This window comes from Mus pahari, chromosome 4 (assembly GCF_900095145.1).
Source record: "Mus pahari chromosome 4, PAHARI_EIJ_v1.1, whole genome shotgun sequence".
NCBI classification, from domain to species: domain Eukaryota; kingdom Metazoa; phylum Chordata; class Mammalia; order Rodentia; family Muridae; genus Mus; species Mus pahari.
The window spans coordinates 86,656,674-86,664,954 of record NC_034593.1 but is presented as its reverse complement, the minus strand read 5'-3'; the positions used below and the strand labels follow the sequence as shown (position 1 = coordinate 86,664,954).

Sequence of the window (8,281 nt, the reverse complement as noted above, 5' to 3'; positions counted from 1 at the left end):
AGAGAGAGAGAGAGAGAGAGAGAGAGAGAGAGAGAGAGAGAGAGAGAGAGAGTGAGTCTTGGTAACACAGGAGTTAATGTCCCTCATAGGCCTCTGTGAACAGCAATGATCTAAAAGCCTGAGAAGATCTGAGATCTGGGCTGGAGAGCTCAGTAACATTTTCATTCAGCGGGGATCCTGGCAGCTCCTGAGAGATCAACCCATTAATCAATCTCTGCTGCTAGTTACAACTTTGCGACTGCAGAGCAACAGATCAGCAGATGGAATTTTTCACCTCAAAGTTCCCTTTTCTGCTCTACAAAAGTTTCATTTCACCCTGTGCCTTGGCACACAGTCCCCAGTCCCTCAGAGAGACTGCCATCTTCATTGTTCTAAATAAAGATTGATCTATCTATTATCTATCTATCTATCTATTTATCTATCTATCTATCTGTTTTTTCAAGACAAGGTCTCTTCTGTATAGTCTTGGCTGTCCTGAGACTAATGCTGTCGTTTAGGGTGGCCTCAAATTCACAGAGATCCTCTTACCTCTGCCTCCAGAGTCCTGGGGTTAAAGGTGAGCCCCACTACCTCCTGTAACTAGCCTGAACCAATCTCAGGTACCAGTTCCTACCAACCCCCAGGTGGCCTACGGTGACCCTGGGAGATGGACCTGCTTTCTTATCATTGAATTTGGGTGAAATTTAAATGCCTTAAGTTTTCTCTGGTTCCATCCCAGCAGGGATGACCATCTTCTGAGGCCAGCTGAGGGCAGAAGTCTGGGCGTCCACTGCAGTCTTTGAGTAAAGTAAGTCATAGCTGATTTCTGTGCTCTTGACTGGGACATAGCCGTTATCATTAAGACATTTTCTGTCTTGTGAGGCTGGACACAGTAAGCTTTTGTTTAATACACACACACACACACACACACACACACACACAAATTTACACTTAAGCCCATGTATTCCACGCTGGCTTTGAACTTCTGGTCTACTTCCTTAGATTTAGGATTAGGGGTATGTGGTACCACATGCAGTTTAGGAATTTTTAATGTTTATTTATGTTTTGTTTTTGTAGACAGGGCCTTATGTGGCCAGGCTGGTTTTGAACTCCCTTTGAGATGACTTTGAACTAACATTCCAGCCTCCAAGTACTGGCCGGCCATCCAGGCTGCTAGCCTTTTTTTGGCTCTAAATCCAGACCATGTGGGTGGCCGGGAGCCCAGAGAAGCCCCCACTTCTGGCTGGTTTGCTCCCTTCCCCCAGCTGTTCAGTCTTCTATCTCTTTATACACAATGTCCAGGGATTTTACTCATATTAGGAGGAGTTAGAGAAAAGCCTGGCATAATCTTACCTTGTGGACTCAGGGGTTTAATGTGGTTTTGGGGGTTTTTGTTGTTTTGTTTTGTTTTGTTTTTTTACTAGATGGGGCAGTTTAAATAAAATTCTGTCTATCACTGCTTTGCATTCATGTGCTGTTTGTAAATGTTTGACAAAATAAAATGAAACACTCTGAGATGTGTGGAGGAGACAGAACCCCTGTCCTGGTGCTTTGATGTTGAGACATGGTGTGGAAACTGAAGAATATGAAGGGTCTTTTCTACCAAAGAGATAAATAACACAATACTTCATAAAAACAAACAAACAAACAAAAACATAAAAAATGGTTTGACAGAAATTCGAATTCCTCCAGGGTCAGCACTTCTTGAAATAAAAATATGCGCTCCAGGTTGTGCTGGGTGCTCAAATTGAATTCTGTTTATCAACTGCGTTTTAAATTAGCCAGTGGGCTAAGTTCGTGAGGCACAGGAATCCTTTTGCGTTGGGGAAAAAAACCCAGGGGGACCCTCGCTTCGAGCGTTTGTCTGCTTGATTTGGCTTTGGTACACACCTTCTACGAATGGAAAACTATTTGCCTTCCGAAATACTTTGGATTGTGTGGTCGTTTTCTTGGGACCCCAGACCCATTTTCTTACAAGTGGCAAGCTCCTATCCCAGAGCACGTTTCCTAGGTTCTCCTGTGTTGCCCCAAATCACCAGCAGGTGGCAGGATAATCGACAAAAAGGCACTGTCGACCAAACGGAAGCGGGCTGAACATTTTGAAGATCAGCACGAGCTGTTTTTTAAATTTGTTTTTATTTACATTTTTTTCATACAATATATTTTGATCATCTTTACCCTCCGAAGACTTATTTCTTTTGAATTTATGATTTCTTGTGAGTGTTTGACTTTTCTTGAGGACATTGAACGTGTGTCTGTTCACTTCGGAGGATAAACCAAAGACGTAATTGCATCCAAGTCTATTTTGCTGCCCTAGAGTTTGAGTTACTTACAGGAACTCGGGTTTCTTGGCATCACTGAGAAGCCTTGCCTGGGTGATCAGCCACTGGTGTCCTCTGTACAGTTTGCAGGCAGAGCTACAGAGTGTCTTCTCCCTGGTTATTGTTTACTAAGTATATAACCGCTGGAAGGGGGTCTTGTGAGTATAGAGCTAGAAGGTTACTACTTAACATCTTAGCATACTCTTCAAAAACAAATCAAAGCAACCAGAAAAATACCCGGTCTCCAAACATCCCCATATCCTACCGGTTATGTCCCCTCCCTCTCCCCCCATGGTCCCTGTTGATTTGCACACATCGTTAATAACTCCGTTTTTAAATTGCTTCTTTATAATTCATTATCGAAAGTGATGTTGATTCGCTGTAGGTAAGGGTTTGACGATAAGCCAAAGAATAATTCCATCCAGGTGTAGGGAAGTGTTTTTTAAAACGTTCTGTTTGAACTGACGTGTACAGTTAATCTCTTCATGGTTAGTTCACACACATGCTCTCCTCCCCCAACAACACACAAGGACCAATAACGGCTTTTGATTGCTTAATATCTGCTTTAAGCAATTTCAAACCTACAGCAAAAACGAAAAAAAGGGTATAGCAAACGTTCTATTCGTTGCCTTGTTGCCACCATTTTGCCAAGTTTGCCCAGTGAGCAGTGAGTTAAACCGAGGCACTGAGACGCACCAACCAGCAGGCTCACTTCCCCGGTCTCCACACAACCTGCTTGTGGCAGAAGATTCAGCTGGTGCTGCTATACCCAGTGGCTACCACAGGTCTAGGACATCTTAGCGTTCCTTCCGCGATGCTCTTTATATCCTCTAAGAAAAATGCTTGTTTCTTTTGCCAAAGCCCCTGCTACTTCTGGCGATTTGACTTCCTAGAGAGGGTCTGTCTGCAGAGGTTTGTCTCTCCGATCTTGGGAGTGTGTGATCCTGTGTGTGGTATTCTCTTCAGGGCTTAAGAGCTAGGCTTGAGAACTCTTTCGCTGTTTTATTATTTGAAAGAGACCTGCTGAAAAAGCAGTTTCGATACAAAGAAGGTTTTATATATAATCTTAAAACTTCAATGGAGCAAAAAAATGAAACAAACAAAAAAATCCAGTTACTTGGAGCCATATGATCTTAAGGGGAGCCAACAGGCAACTTCCCTGGTGGTCTAGTGGTTAGGATTCGGCGCTCTCACCGCCGCGGCCCGGGTTCGATTCCCGGTCAGGGAAATGTGTTTTTTCTGTTTTCTAAAAAAGTACAAAAATAATCATTTGAAATATGAAAATGGAAAGTGCAATCGTTTCTACATTTGTACTAAAGAACATCACACATTAAAAAACACCCACAGCAGAGCCTTTTACTGGATCACACGATTCCAGAAGTTCCCTTCAAACTATAAAAAGAATTGATTTTCTTTAAACTTGGCTATCCTGGAATGTTTATCTGTCTGTCATCTCTCTCCCATTTGTCTTATAAAGTTTTTTCCCCCCTCTTTTCTGTCTTAATTTCTCTTCAATCAGAACAAATTTGGAAGAAAACAAAAAACTTTCTGTCATAGCCTTCATTAAGAGATCCAAGCAAGAGACTTTCTAACCTGCGTTGGTGGTATAGTGGTGAGCATAGCTGCCTTCCAAGCAGTTGACCCGGGTTCGATTCCCGGCCAACGCATTGGGTTTCCTTTTACGTTCGAAGATCCCTGATCCCTCGGATCTAACTCCATCGAGTTTCTTCTCAATCTTATGCTATGCCGATCTGTTTCGTACAGCGAATGGCGTCACATACTTGTACGACTATCCTTTTGGGATTGTTCAGGGAAGTATCTAAATTGGAGTCTAGCTCTTTGAGACTTTAGAGGCAGCCCCGCCTTCGGTTCGGGAGACTTCGTGAGTGGAACCAGAAAACACGACCCTGGAAAAGGACTACTTCACCAGCACTGCTCTTTTTCTGGTTGCACCATTCTGGTAATAAAACCGTTGATTCCGTGGCTTGCTTCTTTGAAGAGAAACAACATAGGTCGGCTGGTGCGGCGGGCGGCGGTTTCTTATCCCAGGTCAGGAAATCCCTGGAAGCGAGGAGCTGATGCTCGCGCTAGTATTGCCGAAGCACCAGGGTTACAAAGCCAGACTTTTGATATTGCGACCATATAGACTACGCTATAAATAAATCAGGCAACTCTGGAAGGCTACTCTCATTCATAGGCCATTAAATTGAGGCCGCAACCCGCTGCTTGCCCGGTGGCTCGCCGTGATCGTATAGTGGTTAGTACTCTGCGTTGTGGCCGCAGCAACCTCGGTTCGAATCCGAGTCACGGCATTTAGTAGTACCGTCCCTTTGCAGCTCTTTTGTTTACTAATCAACAAAATTCTGATTTTGCCTTCGTGGTAAAACTGAGTCACCGAAATAATTCCAAGCGGCTTTTCCAATTCGACATTCTTAAACTCCTGGGAAGAGCCAGATCTGTAAAGGAGGCTCTTCCCCCCTTCCCCATCGCAAGAGAGAAGTAGTCCGGTGATACGGAAACTTGGCACTTCCACTGTCGGTCGGAGAACCAAACACTTGGGGAGCAGAGCGCCTGTCTCTGCAGCAAATGCTATACGAGTGTGTCTCTGTCAATTCTACACCAGATGGCCTTGTTACTCGGACATCACAAACTTGGTTTTAAAAACAAACGTCTGCCGAAGAAGAGTAAATACTACCAATTTTCCCAGTAAGGGCCCCTCACACCCGGAGCTGTCATCACTGAGGTCTAGATCGAAAAAGGCACCAGGGTAGAAAAGCCAAATTCCAGGAATACAAATCTCCGCGCACCGGTTCCGCACTACCGGGTCGCCACGAGGATTGCCCTCTACGTCCGCGCGCTCGGTCGGGTGCTCCTCAGAGCCACGCGCCCCAGAAACCCAGGTCTCAGGGCGATTCCATTCAGAAAGAGCTGGAGGAAGCAGAGAGGTCCACCTGTCTCTGTGCATAAAGAGCATCAGACAAAAGGCATTAAATTATAGATTCTGGAACTTTGCTAATGCTGATTAAGAAATGGAGAGTGCGCCATTATATACAAAGATTATAAAGACATAGAAAGAGAGGGTGCTGTAAGGCCCGGCTAGCTCAGTCGGTAGAGCATGAGACTCTTAATCTCAGGGTCGTGGGTTCGAGCCCCACGTTGGGCGCTGCTCCTTTTTTTTTTACTATTTTCTTCTGTTTTCTGTTTTCTGTTTTGTTTTTGTTTCTTTCTTTTTTTTTTTTTTGTTGATGTTTTTTTTTAAAACCCTACCCTTTGCGGGTTTTATTCTCTTCTCAGCTGGAAATAGAATCGTAAGCATCTACATTTTCATTTACGCCACTATTTTAAATTTCAGTAAACTGGTCCTAGGAAGTGAAGGTACAAGGTGTTCTATAATCACCCCGGGTTAAATGAATCCTTGGCTGAAAAAAGTAACAAAACAACAATAATAATTCCACCAACAACAAAATAACCACTAATAATAACGACGATGACGATGATGAAACAAACCTGCAAATGACTCCAAAGCTTTACCCCTTTTATGCCAAACTCTAGATTTACAAAGATTCTAGTTAGAGTTGTGGGAGACCTGGGGCCCTGTTCCATGCCAACTGCCCAACAGTGCCCTATGGCTTTCCTCTACCCCTTCATCTCATCCAGGACTCTGCTTTAAGACCCTTAGCTGAACACACATGTTCTTTGATCCTTGGGAAATTAAATTCATGTATAAAAATTAAGTGAAACTTTCAAGACTACTTCAAATAGGCAACTATTTGTATCTGATGGTGTTCGAAAGAAAACACATTGCTTTTAGTACACACACAAGCACACTGGGAATGATACCCAAGTAATCAACATTTTTATAGTGAAAGGGCCCACTGCGGGCGCTGAATGATGGGTGAAACCAAGACAATTCACTTCAGAACAGTGGGAACAAGCAGAAGGCTGTATGAACATCTGTGAAGGGAGATTAGTGAACAAATCAAGGATCAGAATGGCACCTGTCTTTTCCATGATGTCGATGCATCTAGCCTGTAACCAAATCTGCCCCCAGACCGTGCTGGTTTCTTGGTTCACTGGAACCAAACAGCGTTCATAGAAAAACTGTAGGAGAGATTCTACCAGGCAAACATGTTACTATTGAGTTACTCTGGGTACTGGAGACCAAATCTAAGACTTCCAAGTTCCTTATGTAATGGCTCTTCCACTCAGCTAAGTCCTCAGCCCCACACCAAACCCTTTTTACGTTTGTTTTTGTTTTTGTTTTTGTTTTTTTGTTTTTGTTTGGGGGGGGTTGAGACAGGGTTTCTCTGTATAGCCCTGGTTGTCCTGGAACTCACTCTGTAGACGAGGCTGGTCTCGAACTCAGAAATCCAACTGCCTCTGCTGGGATTAAAGGCATGCACCACCACTAACCGGCCCCTTTTTACTTTTTATTGGAGACAAGAGTCCCACCTATTTGCCCAGGCTGGACCTGAATTCATTCTGCAACCTAGTCTAGCCCTGGAGATATGGTGCTTCTGTGTTGGCCTCCCACGTTGGAAATCTTAATAATTTTTATCTAGAGGGTGAGAAAAATGGACAAGGCTAAAAAACATCATTGATAAAGATGTGAATGTCACTATTAGAATTGACAATGGGTGGTGTTTGTCACACTTGTGGTTAGGACAATGCTCTAATTCTGCTCAGATGTGACTCGTGTGTGGGGGGGTGGAGAACGCACATGCCCACTCTTGGACAGGGTCTTGATTCGTCTCCCCAAGGACCTCTGACCTCAGCCTCCCAATTAGAGATTTTTTTCCCTCTCTTCCCCTTGGAGACAGGGTCTCACTCTCTAGACCAGGCTGGCCTTGAACTCACAGAGATCTTGCCTCCCTCTGCCTCCCGAGAGCTGGGATTAAAGGGGTGCAATACCATGCCCAACAAATTTCTTACTTTGAACAGGATGTCCTGGTTGAGGTGTTTTAATCAGATCACCTCTGCACTGGCAGCCGTCAAAGATACTTTGCTCTTATTTTTGTTTTCAACAACTAGGGAGTAATGTAACATATCTGAGGGTTGTCAGGCCTGGCAGTGCAGGTGTATAATTCCAACTACCTCCAGAAGCAGAGGAGCAAGGCAAGGCCTATTTGGCCCTGCACATTTAGAATGGCAGGCTTGGCCATTCATAAAACCCTGCCTCCGGGCTGGTGAGATGGCTCAGCAGTTAAGATCTGCTCTTTCAGAGGTCCTGAATTCAATTCCCAGTAACCACATTGTGGCTCACAACCATCTACATTATAAAAATTTAAAAACAAACAAACAAAAAAACTGTCTCAAAATTAAGAGCGGACAATATCCTCCCTCCCCTTCCAAGAAAGAAAAAGAAAAGAAAGGAAAAGGGCTAAAGTAGGTGAATAAATTTAATTCCATCTCTCCTTCTTTAAAAGAAAGGGGGGGCAAATAAGGCTGAGATAAATAATGAAACTATGGATGCTGCAATAGAAAATAACTACTACACTGGCTAATGCTTAGCCAACACTGATTTATGTCCGCAAACGTTTCAAGCCTCTTCTCGTCAAATGTTGGGTGAATTTGCAGAAGTTTTCCTATTAACCCTCTTCTACAGTTGGGAAATTGGGTAATTTCTTCAAAGTCGTATTCTGAGGGCTTGGTGGGGAACCAGTATGCAATAATGTCATTAAATTGTGAAGCAAAGAAATACTTGGAGGCTCTTCAGTAAATTCTGAGACCTCCTTCCCACCCCACCCCTAGACATGGAAAGCTACACTTGCTGAGTTAGTAGGATGTTAGAAGTTCTCTTGGAGTCGGAATTTTCTGTGTATTTTTTTAAGGACTCCGCAGATTCTAAGGATGACAAATGTAACTTTAAGTGGCGAGAGAGGAGAATTACAACCAGGCAAAAGGCACCGTCCCTGGGTGGGCTCGAACCACCAACCTTTCGGTTAACAGCCGAACGCGCTAACCGATTGCGCCACAGAGAC

The 8,281-nt window shown here is 43.9% G+C and overlaps 5 non-coding genes across 5 annotated transcripts; 4 read left to right on the top strand and 1 right to left on the bottom strand.

Annotated features, from left to right (window-relative positions):
* Window positions 1-3,456: 3,456 nt before the first annotated feature.
* Trnae-cuc lies at window positions 3,457-3,528 on the top strand. Its single transcript has one exon. It is a non-coding gene; the product is annotated as a tRNA-Glu (tRNA).
* Window positions 3,529-3,895: 367 nt separating this feature from the next.
* Window positions 3,896-3,967, top strand: Trnag-ucc. Its single transcript has one exon. It is a non-coding gene; the product is annotated as a tRNA-Gly (tRNA).
* A 573-nt stretch (window positions 3,968-4,540) lies between these two features.
* Trnah-gug lies at window positions 4,541-4,612 on the top strand. The gene has a single exon. It is a non-coding gene; the product is annotated as a tRNA-His (tRNA).
* A 778-nt stretch (window positions 4,613-5,390) lies between these two features.
* Trnak-cuu lies at window positions 5,391-5,463 on the top strand. The gene has a single exon. It is a non-coding gene; the product is annotated as a tRNA-Lys (tRNA).
* A 2,744-nt stretch (window positions 5,464-8,207) lies between these two features.
* Window positions 8,208-8,281, bottom strand: Trnan-guu. The gene has a single exon. It is a non-coding gene; the product is annotated as a tRNA-Asn (tRNA).